Source organism: Nyctibius grandis, unplaced genomic scaffold, assembly GCF_013368605.1.
Source record: "Nyctibius grandis isolate bNycGra1 unplaced genomic scaffold, bNycGra1.pri scaffold_129_arrow_ctg1, whole genome shotgun sequence".
NCBI lineage: Eukaryota > Metazoa > Chordata > Aves > Nyctibiiformes > Nyctibiidae > Nyctibius > Nyctibius grandis.
This window is the reverse complement of record NW_027167502.1, coordinates 10,063-24,245: the sequence shown is the minus strand read 5'-3', so window position 1 is coordinate 24,245 and position 14,183 is coordinate 10,063.

Below are 14,183 nucleotides of genomic sequence, written 5' to 3'. Positions count from 1 at the left end.
CAAACTGGGACTAGGTGCAGCCCCAAACTGGGACCAGGCTGAGCCCCAAACTGGGACAAGGTGGAGCCCCAAACTGGGACCAGGCTGAGCCCCAAACTGGGACCAGGTGCAGCCCCAAACTGGGACCAGGATGAGCCCTAAACTGGGACAAGGTGCAGCCCCAAACTGGGACCGGGCTCAGCCCCAAACTGGGACCAGGGGCACCCCAAACTGGGACCAGGTGCAGCCCCAAACTGGGACCAGGTGCACCACAAACTGGGAACAGGCACAGCCCCAAACTGGGACCAGGTGCAGCCTCAAACTGGGACCAGGATGAGCCCTAAACTGGGACAAGGTGCAGCCCCAAACTGGGACCGGGCTCAGCCCCAAACTGGGACCAGGGGCACCCCAAACTGGGACCAGGTGCAGCCCCAAACTGGGACCAGGTGCACCCCAAACTGGGAACAGGCACAGCCCCAAACTGGGACCAGGCTGAGACTCAAACTGGGACCAGGCGCAGCGCTAAACTGGGACCAGGCGGAGCCCCAAACTGGGACCGGTCTGAGCCCCAAACTGGGACCGGTCTGAGACTCAAACTGGGACCAGGTGCAGCCCCAAACTGGGACTGGTCTGAGCCCCAAACTGGGACCAGGTGCACCCCAAACTGGGACCAGGCGCAGCTGACCCACGGGCCCACCTACGGCACCCACTGACCCACCCACGGCACCCACTGACCCACGGCACCCACCGACCCATGGGCCCACCTACGGCACCCACGGACCCACGGGACTCACCCATGGCACCCACTGACCCACGGGACCCACCCACTGACCCACGGCACCCACTGACCCATAGCACCCACCCACGGCACCCACGGACCCACGGGACTCACCCATGGCACCCACTGACCCACGGGACCCACCCACTGACCCATGGCACCCACCGACCCATGGGCCCACCTACGGCACCCACTGACCTACGGGACCCACCCATGGCACCCACTGACCCACGGGACCCACCCACTGACCCACAGCACCCACTGACCCACGGCACCCAGGTCTCTTCTCCCAAGTGATAGGATGGGAGGAAACGACCTCAAGTTGCACCAGGGGAGGTTGAGATTGGAGATCAGCAACAACGTCTTCACGGGAAGGGTTGTCAAGGAGTGGAACAGCTGCCCAGGGCAGTGGTGGAGTCACCATCCCTGGGGCGATTTAAAAGCCATGTAGATGTGGTGCTGAGGGACATGGGTTAGTGGTGGACTTGGCAGTGTTGGGTTTATGTCTAGACTCAATGATCACAGAATCACAGAATCAACCAGGTTGGAAGAGCCCTCTGGGATCATCGAGTCCAACCGTTGCCCTGACACCACCCTGGCGACTAGACCATGGCACTAACGGCCATGTCCAGGCTTTTCTTAAACCCCTCCAGAGATGGTGACTCCACCACCTCCCTGGGCAGCCCCTTCCAATGGCTAATGACCCTTTCTGAAAAGAAATTCTTCCTGATGTCCAACCTGAACCTCCCCTGGCCAAGCTTGAGGCTGTGTCCTCTTGTCCTAGCGCTGGTTGCCCGGGAGAAGAGGCCGACTCCCACTTCACTACAACCTCCCTTCAGGTAGTTGTAGACTGCACTAAGGTCACCTCGGAGCCTCCTCTTCTCCAGGCTAAACACCCCCAGCTCCCTCAGCCGTTCCTCATAGGTCAGACCCTCCAGACCCTTCACCAGCTTGGTCGCCCTCCTCTGGACTCGCTCCAACACCTCAACATCTCTCTTGAAGTGCGGGGCCCAGTACTCAAGGTGCGGCCTACCAGTGCCGAGTACAGAGGGACAATCACTTCCCTAGACCGGCTGGCTACACTGTTCCTAATAGAGGCCAGGATGCCATTGGCCTTCTTGGCCACCTGGGCACACTGCTGGCTCATGTTTAGCCCCCTGTCCATCAGCACCCCCAGGTCTCTTTCCACCGGGCCGCTTTCTAACCACTCTTCCCCCAGCCTGTAGAGCTGCATGGGGTTGTTGTGGCCCAAGTGTAAGACCAGGCACTTGTTCTTGTTGAACCTCATGCCGTTAGTCTCGGCCCATCTATCCAACCTGTCCAGATCCCTCTGTAGGGCCTTCCTACCCTCCAGCAGATCGACACTCCCACCCAGCTTGGGGTCATCTGCACATTCCCTGAGGGTGCACTCAATCCCTACGTCTACATCATCTATAAAGATATTGAACAGCACCGGCCCCAGAACTGAGCCCTGGGGGACACCGCTAGTGACCGGCCACCAGTTGGACTTTGCCCCATTCACCACCACTCTCTGGGCTCGGCCATCCAGCCAGTTTTTAACCCATCAAAGAGTCCACCCATCCAAGCCCCGGGCAGCCAGTTTGTCCAGGAGGATGCTGTGGGAGACAGTGTCGAATGACCTACTGAAGTCTAGATAGACACATCCACAGCCCTGACCTCATCTACTAAGCGGGTCACTTGGTCATAGAAGGAGACCAGGTTGGTCGAGCAGGACCTGCCTTTCATGAATCCATGTTGGCTGGCCCCGATGCCCCCATTGTCCTGCATGTGCTGTGTAATGGCACTCAGGATGATCTGTTCCATCACCTTGCCTGGCACCGAGGTCAGGCTGACAGGCCTATAGTTCCCTGGATCAGCCTTCCAACCCTTCTTGTAGACGGGCCTTACGTTTGCTAATTTCCAGTCAGCTGGAACTTCTCCAGTCAACCAGGACCAGAGAGTGGTTTGGCAAGTTCATTTGCCAGTTCCTTCATTACTCTGGGGTGAATCCCATGGGGGCCCATAGCCTTGTGGGGGTCCAACTGGCGCAGCAGGTCACTAACCGTCTCCTCCTGGATCATGGGAGGTTCACACAGCCCCCCATCCCTAACTTCAGGCTCTGGGGGCCGAGTCTCCTGAGGACAACTGATCTTGACCGAGGCAAAGAAGGCGTTGAGCACCTCTGCCTTTTCCTCATCCCCTGACACTGCACTACCCTCCTCATTCAGCAGTGGAGGCTCTCCTTGACCCTCCTTTTGCTGTTGATGTATTTGTAAAAGCTTTTTTTGTTGTCTTGGACTGTAGCAGCCAAATCGAGCTCTAATTGAGCTTTGGCCCTTCTAATCTTCTCCCTACACGACCTGGCCACGTCCCTACAGACCTCCCAAGTTACCCGACCCTTCTTCCAGAGCAAGTAGGCTCTCTTTTTTTTCCTTCAGTTCTAGTCTAAGTTCCCTGTTTAACCAGGCCGGTCTTTTTTCCTGGTTGGGTGGTCTATAACAGACTCCCACCGTAATGTCCGCCCTGCCGACCTTCCCCCTGGTCTTCACCCATAAACGTTCAACCTTGTCATCCTCACCATCTTCCTCAATTTCGACACAGTCCAAGCACTCCCTAACATATAGCGCTACCCCACCGCCTCTCCTGCTTCGCCTGTCCCTCTTAAAGAGCTTATAGCCATCCATAGCCGCACTCCAGTCATGAGAGTCATCCCACCACGTTTCTGTGATGGCAACCACATCATAACCTTCCTGCTGTACAGTGGCCTCTAGCTCTTCCTCTTTGTTGCCCATACTGCGTGCATCGGTGTAAACGCACTTCAGCTGGGCTAGCGGCCTTGCCCCCGACGCAGGCCTGTCACCCCTAGGTTCATTTGTGGTTGCCCTGGTCTTATCCCCCTCCCCCATCGAACCTAGTTTAAAGACCTCTTGATCAGCCCTGCCAACTTCTGGGCCATAACCCTTTTCCCCTTCTGATTCAGCTGTTCCCCACCCGGCATAAGCAGGCCCGGTGCCATGAAAGCCGCCCCGTGGTCAACAAACCCAAAATCCCACCTCCGGCACCAGTCTCTCAGCCACATGTTGTACTTTCATAGTCTTTTCCCTATTTTCACCAAACACCAAAGGAATCGAAGAGTACATCACCTGCGCACCTACCCCCTTCACCAAACGCCCCAGGGCCCTGAAGTCCCTTTTGATAGCCCTGGGACTTCTCTCTTCAATCTCATCCCTACCCACCTGGAATACTAATAGTGGGTAGTAGTCAGAGGGCCTCACCAGTTGAGGAATCCTCCTGGCATCATCCCTTACCCGTGCCCCTGGGAGGCAGCAGACTTCCCTGTGAGTCGGGTCTGGCCTGCGTATGGGGCCCTCCGTTCCCCTTAGCAGGGAGTCGCCTCTAACAATTACTTTTCTCCTTTTTGGAGCTGGTTGCAACCCTCTTACTCGGTTGCTTCTGTTTACGTAGCCCAGCACCAGTGAGGCCGCACCTCGAATCCTGTGTTCAGTTTTGGGCCCCCTCACTACGAGAAAGACGTTGAGGTGCTGGAGCGAGTCCGGAGAAGGGTAATGAAGCTGGTGAAGGGTCTGGAGAACAAGTGTGATGGGGAGCAGCTGAGGGACCTGGGGGTGTTTAGCATGGAGAAAAGGAGGCTGAGGGGAGACCTTCTCGCTCTCTACAACTGCCTGAAAGGAGGGTGTAGCGAGGGTCGGTCTTTTCTCCCAAGCGATAGGACAAGAGGAAACGGCCTCAAGTTGCGCCAGAGGAGGCTCAGATTGGAGATCAGGGACAACGTCTTCACGGAAAGGGTTGTCAAGCACTGGAACGAGCTGCCCAGGGCAGTGGTGGAGTCCCCATCCCTGGAGGGATTTAAAAGATGAGTAGATGCCATGCTGAGTGATATAGTTTATTGGTGGGCTTGGTAGTGTTGCGTTGATGGACCTGACGATCTTAAAGGTCCTTCCAACCGAAACATTTCTATGATTTGATGAAATCTCTGGGGGCAGCGTGGGAAAAGGAAAAGGCCTCAAGGCTGTGCAGGCCCCACTGACCTACCACCAAACACGGCCGGCACCATCAACTTGGCCTTGAATGTTGTGTCCCGTGCACAGCGCGAGGAGGTGGGGTTGGCGTTGCCATGGATGGTGTGGCCACGCCCGTGCACGCAAAGCCCACACTGGGGCCCTTTGTGACCTCGCTTGGTGACACCCCCCGGCGCCGCACGTGGTCAGCATGGCTGCGGCCCCCAGCCCGCGGTGTCCGGCAGGACGGCGACAGGACAGGGCGTGAGCGAGGAGCTGGTGAGGAGCCCCCGAGGACAGCCCTCTCCTCTGTCCAGCAGGATGGAGAGGAGACCCCCCAGCCGCCCCAGGGTGGCACGGGCAGAGGTCAGGGCTCCCCAGGAGAGCAGCTCTCCATCGCAGCCCCACGAGGTGACCGCGGTGCTGCCACTGCATATCGGTGAGTGAGGGAGTCCATCGGTGTGGGCAGGGCTGGGGCCTACAAGCGCACTCTGCTCGATGCCGGGGCCACGATTCCCCGGCTCGCTGGCAGCGGGGGTCCCGCGGGTGGTGGGCGTGATGCTGCCCGAACGCCGGGGCTGCTCAGGGCTGACACGCACAGGAAGGCTGTTCCAGGCCAGCGGGCTGGACGGAGGGCAGGGCTCCTTCCTCTGCTCTCCTGCCACCAGACCCTCTCTACAGCCCTCCCTGCTCTCCTCCTTTGGTAGATGCCATCTGGCTGCCTGTGTACCAAGAGGAGAAGGACGCCGTGGACTTCATCGTGGCCTTTGTCAGCAGCCCACGAAAGGTAACCGTGGCCGTGTCGAGCGTGGCTGTGCCGACCACTGCTGCCTGCTGCCGGGCTGCTGGAGGTGTGCTGGCCGGGCAGAGCTGCTTCTCCCACACCGCACTGCACCCCCAGTGCTCCGGTCCCACTGGCCGTGCGTCCCCCCCTCTCACACTCCCCGTTTGTCTCTCTGTCCCCGGGCTGCCAGGAGGAGAGCCAGAAGATGAAGTTTCTTGAGAGCATCTGCAAACTGTGCAGAACTGCAAAGCTCTGTGGCTTGTCAGAGGGCCTGGATGTCTTCTGTGATGGATACAAGCTGGCAGACAATATCAAGGTGAGGGGACACCCAACAGCTCTGGGGAATGGGGTAAGGTCCTCCGGCACCCTGTGAGGACAGCGCTTGGGCAGGGCGAGGGTCTGGTGGCACTGGGTGCTGGCAGCTGCCCGGTCCCATCCAGTTGTGCTCTGCAGGTGCTGCTGGAAGAGGAGCCCAGGGGCCAACAGAGCATGGTATTGCGGAAGCAAGCCATGGATACCATCGTCACCTTGAGGTACCTGCCCGTCCCTCCTGGAGACCCCTGCCCCACAGCTCCACGTCCACCTGCACGAGGCCTCGGGGCACTGCTCCCAGCACCGGTGGCCGACTGGCCCCTCTCTCTCTTTACAGCTCGGTGGAGAAGGTGCTGGAGGGCAAACTGAAAAGCCTCCTAGAAGCCTGCTTCTCGAGTGTCTTCTTGCTGGCTCTAGAAGAGCAAATGCAGTACCTGCACACCTACTTCCGCTACAATGTAAGTGCTGGCTGAGCTACAGGAGGCCCCCGTCCCTCTGGGCTGCTCCCTGGCCACCCCGTGCTGCCAGAGATCCAAGGCAGGGCAGGGGCTCGGCTTTGCTGTCCCACCCTCATCCCTCTCCCCACTTCCCGTGGGCCTGGCCAGGGCTGCAGGCTGCTCTGCACGCAGCAGATTGTCCGCCCCTGGGTCTCTCCCAGGCACCACGAGGCAGCGCGGGAGTCCTCCCTTGGCTCTGGGAGTTCAGATCAGTCTCCTGGGGGTGGGAGGGACAGCAGGAAACACTGCCACAACTCTTTGACCTCCTTGCAGCCCATGTACTATATGGACACGATGCTGGAGTCGATACTGCGCAACTGTCGTCCCTCCAGAGCCAGCGAGGAGCTGCAGAACATCTTCCAGGTCTGCCATATGCACTGAGTGGAGCTGTTGCTCGGCCTGCAGGGAAGAGATTGTCCACTCCTGAGTGGACGGTCCCCACCCCAGGGCCATGCAGAGACAGCAGGGAGGGTGCCCACCTGCCTTGGGGAACCAGGGGATGCCCACCATGCTCTTCTGGAGCACAGTGGCTGCAGGGGGTGGCATCTGCCACAGGGTTGGCCCAAGGGATTTCTCCCAAGCCTGAGAGGGACCTTAGGGACAGGAACCCCACTACAGGCTTTGCTCAAGATGAGAGGAAGCCTTGATGGCCTGTGCGAGCCCAGCCCAGGAGCTGAGCAATGCTGCTTCTGCTGGAGCGGGTGTCTGCTCCCGGGGCACTCCAGCAGCTTCTCTCTTCCCAGCTACTGATCAACTTCACCGACTCTGAGAGCGCAGCTGTGCGGGAGATAGCCCTGGGCAGGATTAGGATGCTGAGCTCTTTGCTGGCCGAGAATCCCACACTGGAGGTAAGGAGCCAGGCACCCTCCAGCCAGGCCATCTCCCCGTCCCTGCACACCAGAGCAGCCTGCAGCTGCTCTTGGCTTCAGGGCTTTGGCCCCAGTTGCCTGCCCTCAACCCTTCTGCTCTTCTGCCTCCCTCACCCAGGCCTGGCAGCACTTTGGAAGACACACGTACACTCCTGTCTGCTGTGGAGACATCCAGATCCCAGTCCTGGGGCAGCTGCTGGGACGTCTCCTCCTTTTCGCAATTTCCAACACAAAGATACGCTGTCCAGCTTTCGATGCTCTAATGGACATTCAAAGGTTCATCATGAAACAAAAAAGTAAGAGAAGTTGTGGTGAGCTTCATCCCTCTGCAAACAGCCATCTCCTGATCGTTCTGCTTCTCTTCCTGGCCTCCTTTGGCCCTCACAGCTGCTTGCCATAGCAGCCCAGTTGTCATTTTGCTGCAGAAGCTCAGTGCTCTCCTCAAGTCCAGGAGCTTTTCTCTGCTGCTCTCCTTCCTCCCTCCTTTCAGCACCTTGAACCCCGCTGATATGTGGATCCCACAGCCAAAGCTACCATTGATTACCATGTCCCAGAGCCACGTCTTCCCTCTTAGCAAAGAGCAGATCCATCTGTGCATCACCCCGCCTGGCCCCTCCGGTGCTTGCAGCAAGGAGCTATTCCTGATGCCCTCCAGAAATCTCCTTGACCACTGATGTCCTGCCTTCTTGCAACCACATCTCGGGGCGCTTTGGTAAGCTTGCTGGCAGAGCTGCCATGTCTCACTGACTCTTCTGTGCTTCCTCCGCTGTTCAGGCAGGTCGAGGCCAAAGGATGAAGCAGAACAGCTGTACTGGGAACATGAGACCCTCTCCTTGCTGTCCATCACCATAGACATGGTAACGAGCTCCCCCCTTCCTGGGACTCTTCTCCGTGGCATCAGCAGGGCACTTGCGTGAGCAAAGGCTTCCATAACCAGTGATGCTGGCGTGGCCTGGCTGTCCCTGCTGAGAGGGTTCCTGCTGTCCCCGAGCAGGGGACGATGCGAGGGCTGCGCTCCAGTGTCCCAGCAGCAGCTCCAGCCCTCCTGGCCACCAGCAAGCCCTGGTTCGCTGCACACCAGCACTCGGTGCCCATGAGCCCGACCTCCCTCCCTCACCCCGGGGCCCCTCTCTTCTCATCCTCCCCCGTGCAGTGGCGGCAGCCCCCGCTGCCAGCTCTCCTGCGGGCACTGCCACCGGGCACCTCTCGCCCAGCTAAGCAGCACCGTGAGGGCACTCGGGGTGACATGTCTTCTCTCCCTTCCTTCCTCCCATAGAGGTTTCTAAATTACCTCACACCTTCTGAGAGGACGGACATGGTCCTTGTGACCATCGAGGCGCTGAGAGACTCCAGCGTCTTTGAGAAGGATGCAGTAAGAGCGATGCTGGATGTGCTCATGAGAGACCCGGCCTTCTGGCTGAGGGATGTAAGTGGCCTGTGGCTGGACTGCCCTGTTCCTCCACCCCTCCCTCCCAACCCAGGTGTCTCGGGCACCTGAAGCCACCTGAAGGCAGCAGAGAGGGAAGGGAAGGGCAGCTGAGGAAATGGCTGCACTCCAGGGGCAGCACCATCCTCACCCGTGTCCCCTTCCAGGTGCCAAAGATCATGGGCTGCATCCACAAAACCCTGGAAGGCATCACCATGGCACCAGCCCAGCAGAGCATGGAGTTGCTGCTTCTCCTGCTGACCGACCGTTACCCCATGCAAGTGGTCACCAGCCTGTTGAAGATGGCCCCACCACGAGACAGGTACTGGCCCCAAAAGCCATGAGGCCTTGTTCCCTGTGGGGAGGGGGGGTTGCCAGACCCAAGGAATACTGCAGGACACCCCTGAGGAGCAGGGCCCTCCTTCCCACCACGCTTTCCAGCCAAAGCTGGCCAAGCCAGCCCACAGGCCCCCCACCACGCTCCTCCCAGCCCCACGGGGATCACCACCTCAGCCCTCTCCTGCTGCCCAGGGCATCCCGACCGAGGGGCAGGCTCTGCGTCCTGCAGGGCTGTCCCAGGCCATGCTGCTGTGGCCGAGGCAGCCCTGCTGACAGAGCGCTCCGATTGCAGCACTGCCATGGCCATGTGGGAGGTGATGTTCTCCACGCCCCAGATGTTGGAGAACGTTTTGCAGGAGCTCCTTGAGATACTCCAGTCATACAGCCTGATCACCTCGGCCACGGAGGACGCCTGCAGCGCTCCCTTGGCTGTGAGTTACCAGAAGAGGCCTTGGTCATTCTCCATGAGCCCTGCAGGCTCTGCCAGTATCTCACTGCTGTGTTTGCTTCAGCCAACGGCCTCCAAAGAGCTTCAGGCAGAGGATTTTGGTGGCGAGTCCCACGAGAGAGATCAGAGGCATCCAAGCCTGGTGACAGTCTCCCATTCCCTCGAAGTCCTCATCATGCTGTCAGAGAGACCTGACACGGTGAGCAGGGTGTTGTCAAGGGGAGCCATGGGGCAGGGGGTAAGGTGGTACCTTGGCCTTGGCTGGGAGCCAGGCGGTGGGGTGACTGCTCCAAACGCCCTCCCTGCCACGGTGGGGCCTGGGGGCTGCCTGAGGAGCTTTCCAGGCACGGAGCGCGTCACAAAAATTAAACTCTGTCTTTCATACAGGTGAGCAAAATTCTGGTGGGCCTGCCAGTCCTCACGGAGGTGCTCCGCTGCGGTGACACCGATATCAAGATGAAGGTCCTGGTGGTCTTCCAAACCATCATGGGTCACCTGGAGAGGAAGAAGGCCAACGCCATCGCTGTGCAGCTGGTGGAGGAGCTCCTGCCCCTCTTTGACAACGTAAGGCTGATGTGGGAGCCTGAGCCCCGCAGATGGGCACTGGGAGAGGACACGCTGCCCTTCAGCCCAGCCCTGCGAGCAGCACTCGGCGCAGGGTCTGCTCCCCAGGGCTCTCATGGGATGGCTTCTGGGCTTTGGTGCCCAGCACGGCTTCTCCCTGCTGTAGAACCTGAGCCCGGAGCATCTCCCCTCACGTCAGCCACGATGACGCCCCTGCTCGTCATGGGCAGGGAGTTGCTGTTTCTCAAGTCCACTTTTCCCCCTTCCTACCAGGAGTCCAGCCAGCTGCGAGAGCTCTCCATGGGCCTCTTCAGAGACCTGGTGGAGTCAGTGGAGGGGAGTGACAAGAAGAAGATGAAGAAGAAAGTGCGAAGGGGCCTGCTCCCGCTCTTCTTTCACATGAGCGACCAGACCCGCAGCGTGGCCAAGGTACAGATTTCAAAGCTGGCCAGTGACACGGGGAAGGGCGTCCTGACACCACATGGGTGGCTTGGGCATCAGGGGCCAGGGCTGGTGGCAGCTGGCAGCCCTCCTCCAGCGCAGCCCAGAGGAGGGGTCCCTGCAGAACCAGTGCGAGCAGGGGCAGAGAAGCTGCCATGGACATTTCCAACACGTGCCCTACCCTGGTCCAAGCAGCGCTCAGCAGCAGCCCGTGGCCACCGAGGCCAGACCATGCCCGTCCCTACAGGCTTCTCAGGTGTTGGAGGCTCTGAGCCTCAATCCCTGTCCCCCAGGGCTGTGCCCAAGAGACCCCCAGATGTCCAAAGAATAGTCCAGAGAAGGGCAACGAAGTTGGTGAAGGGTCTGGAGAACAAGTCTGATGAGGAGCGGCTGAGGGACCTGGGGGTGTTTAGCGTGGAGAAAAGGAGGCTGAGGGGAGACCTTCTCGCTCTCCACAACTACCTGAAAGGAGGGTGGAGCGAGGTCTCTTCTCCCAAGTAACAATCAACAGGACAAGAGGAAACGGCCTCAGGTTGTGCCAGAGGAGGTTTAAATTGGAGATCAGGGACAATGTCTTCACGGAAAGGGTTGTCAAGCACTGGAAGAGGCTGCCCAGGGCAGTGCTGGAGTCACCATCCCTGGGAGTAATTAAAAGCCATGTAGATGTGGTGCAGAGGGACATGGTTTAGTGGTGGCCTTGGAAGCGTTGGATTGACGGTTCAACTTGATGACCTTAAAGATCCTTTCCAACCAAACGGATTCAGTGATTCTATGTTAGGGCCAGGGCACGTCCCAGCTTCCTAAGGGCAGGATCACCCCATGAACAAAGCCAGGAGTAGGGGGGTGCCAGGTCTCTTTCCGCAGACCGTGGTGCCATCTCCCAGCTTCTGCTGTCCTGCAGGCCTCCAGGGACGCCCTCCTTGCTGCGGCAGTGCTCCTCCAGTGGGAAAAACTCAAGGAACTGGTGTGGAAAGAGCAGCCAGGGAGGATTAGAGAGTGCTTGGTGAGGACAAGCCCCAGGGCCTGGAGACCTTGGCCCATGTGGACCTTGCGGCGGGATGGAGGGGTCTCAGCACCCCTGGCACCCCTCTGCCTGTGGCTCTCTCTCAACCTCAGCCCCACGGGCCTCCTGGCTGGGAGATGGGAATGGCCTGGGGGGGAAGGGGCATGGGGGGTGCTGGGAGGAGGGGCTGCTCGGCCAACTGGGGAGGGACTGTGCCATGCCCATACCCTTGTGCTCTCTCCAGCTGGCGCAGAGCAGGAGGAGGGCTGAAGAACACCTGGAGCAGAGCCTGCAGTACCTGGAGGACATTCAGGCCACCTTGCGAAAGACGGCCGTCAGGTTCATCGGTGAGTCACCGCCCCCGCGGTCCCTCCTTCGGCAGCCTGGGCCCAGTCCCTGCCGCTGCCCTGGCAGCGAGGAGCAGCCCTGGGGCTGCCAGAGCCCCTTGGTGGCCCCTTGGCTACTGGCCTTCCCTGGGGTCAGCCCTGACGGGGGGGAGGAGGGCGTGCAGCTAGGGGATTGTGCTGCGGGGAGCACGCTGGGGAGCAGGGGGGCTGACGACGCTCTGTGCCTAGGGCTTGCCGCGCGATACGTGAGGCTCCGAAACCAGCAGAAGCTGTCTGATATCATCAGCGGTGAGTCGGGGCAGTGCTGTGCTGGCCGGGGCTGGTGGGGCAGGGGACAGGGCCTGGGCAGGGTGCTGCCGTGCCTTGCCCTGCTCCAGGGAAACGCTTCAGGGGCAGGGGAACGTGGCAGGGGCATTTGGGGCATTGCTGTGCAGCAGCTCTCTCCTGGCCAGGGAAAGAGGCGGTGGGGCTGGCGTGGGTGGAGGGGATGCCTGGGGGTCTCTGCACACACCGGGGTTCACCTGGGCTCTCTTTGCTTCTGTCACAGCCCTTGAGCCCTTCAGAAATGACAGCGACATCGTAGTCCGTTTCTGGTCCGCTCGTGCCATCAACTCCCTGAGTTCTCAACGGGTGCAGCCAAGACCGTGCTGGATCCTGCGAGTGCTGCGCTGGTGTTTCCCCTGTGTCAGGCAGAGGAGCAGCTCTCCTTAGAAAAAAAATGGCTCTACTTGAATAAAACTGGAAGCAGCAGCACCAACGCGTGGTGTCCTTCAGCTGTGCAGCACCCTGAGCGTGCTGAGCAGACAGTGTCCCTCCTGGCATCTCCCACTGCCTGCAGGACAGTCCCCAGCTCAGCACAGCCCGGCCCCAGGCTTGTTTGTCCTTTCCCCTTCCCCAGAAGAAGCCCCGCTTGTTCATCCCCGGGGAAGTCTTTTCTTTATGGAATCACACACTGGTTTGGGTCGGAAGGGACCTTGAAGACCATCCAGGGACACCTTCCACCAGACCAGGTTGCTCCAAGCCCCATCCAACCTGGCCTTGAACCCTGCCAGGGAGGGGGCAGCCACAGCTTCTCTGGGCAACCTGGGCCAGGGTCTCACCACCCTCACAGCAAAGAATGTCCTCCTAATATCTCATCTCAGTCTCCCCTCTTTCAGTTTAAAACCGTTCCCCCTCATCCTGTCACTCCATGTCCTTGTCAAAAGTCCCTCTCCAGCTTTCCTGTAGCGCCTCCAGGTGCTGGAAGGTGCTAGAAGGTCTCCCCGAAGCCTTCTCTTCTCCAGGCTGAACCGCCCCAGCTCTCTCCACCTGTCTCCATAGCAGAGGGGCTCCAGCCCTCTGATCATCTTCGTGGCCTCCTCTGGACTCGCTCCAACAGCTCCATGTCCTTCTTCTGTTGGAGGCCCCAGAGCTGGACACAGCACTGCAGGGGGGGTCTCACAAGAGTGGAGCAGAGGGGCAGAATCCCCTCCCTCGCCCTGCTGGCCACGCTGCTGGGGATGCAGCCCAGGACACGGTTGGCCTTCTGGGCTGTGAGCGCACGTTGCCGGGTCATGGTGAGCTTCTCCTCACCCATCACCCCCAAGTCCTTCTCCTCAGGGCTGCTCTCAATCCATTCTCCACCCAGCCTGAGTTTGTGCTTGGGATTGTCCCGACCCACATGCAGGACCTTGCACTTGGCCTTGTTGAACTCCATGCGGTTGGCACGGACCCACCTCTCCAGCCTGTCAAGGTCCCTCTGGATGCCATCCCTTCCCTCCAGCGTGTTGACCGCACCACCCAGCTCGGTGTTGTCCCCAGACTTGCTTAGGGCACACTCAATCCCACTGTCCATGTCGCCAACAAAGATGTTAAACTGCTTCAGTCCCAGTACCGACCCCAAGGAACGCCACTCGTCACTGGTGTCCACTGGGACATCGAGCTGTTGACCGTAACTCTTTGAGCGCGACCATCCAGCCAGTTCTTTATGCACCGAGTGGTCCATCCGTCAAGTCCATGTCTCTCCAATTTAGAGACAATGTCATGCAGGACAGTGTCAAATTCTTTGCACAAGTCCAGCTAGATGACATCAGACACTCTTCCCCTGTCCGCCAGTGCTGTAACCCCGCCGTAGAAGGCCACCAGATTTGTCAGGCATGATTTGCCCTTGGTGAAGCCATGTTGGCTGTCACCAATCCCCTCCTTGATTTCCATGTCTGCTCTCCTGAAATCCAGGGTGGTGAGCTGGCTGCGCGCCCTCCTTGCTGCCCTATGGATCTTGAACTCCACCATTTCATGGTCGCTGCAGCCAAGGCTGCCCTTGAGCTTCACGTCCCCCACCAGCCCCTCCTTGTTGGTGAGAACAAGGTCCGGCATGGCACCTCTCCTCGTCGGCTCC